Here is a 532-nt window from a genome sequence, read left to right on the forward strand (position 1 = left end):
GTCCCAGACGAGCCAAATCATCCAGACCTTTCCAGCCCTGCCACTGCCAGGGCTTGGGGCACAGCACAGCCATGCAACTCACTTCCCACCCTGGAACATCCCCCCAGCCCCCATTCTCAGGGAAGCTGCTAGGACAGGGCAAGGCAATTACAAGGGACAGGCACGGGGATTCACAAGGCCCTGGGGACCCTGGGACAGGCCAGTGCTGCTGCAGGGACCCCAGGGTGACCCTGGTGGCTGGGGATGCAGCAGGACCTCCCAGCTGGAGTGTAGCTGGGAACCAAAGGTGCTGGCAAACAGCCCAGGGCCTGGGACCAGCCCCCGGCAGCTGCCAGCCCTGTCCAGTGGGGCCCCCCAGGGAGCCGCAGGGCACTGAGCAGGCAGCGACGGCCACTGGCTGGGAGTGGGGATCAGAGCTGAGGTGCAAAGCAGGTTACTTTGCCCAACCCTCGTCCAGCTGCAGGGCTGACCCCGGCAAGCAGCAGGGTGCTGGTAAGAGCCTACTGCAGGCACGGAGGTGCTGGAAAAGGCT

This window comes from Acanthisitta chloris, unplaced genomic scaffold (assembly GCF_000695815.1).
Source record: "Acanthisitta chloris isolate BGI_N310 unplaced genomic scaffold, ASM69581v1 scaffold2722, whole genome shotgun sequence".
Taxonomy (NCBI): Eukaryota; Metazoa; Chordata; class Aves; order Passeriformes; family Acanthisittidae; genus Acanthisitta; species Acanthisitta chloris.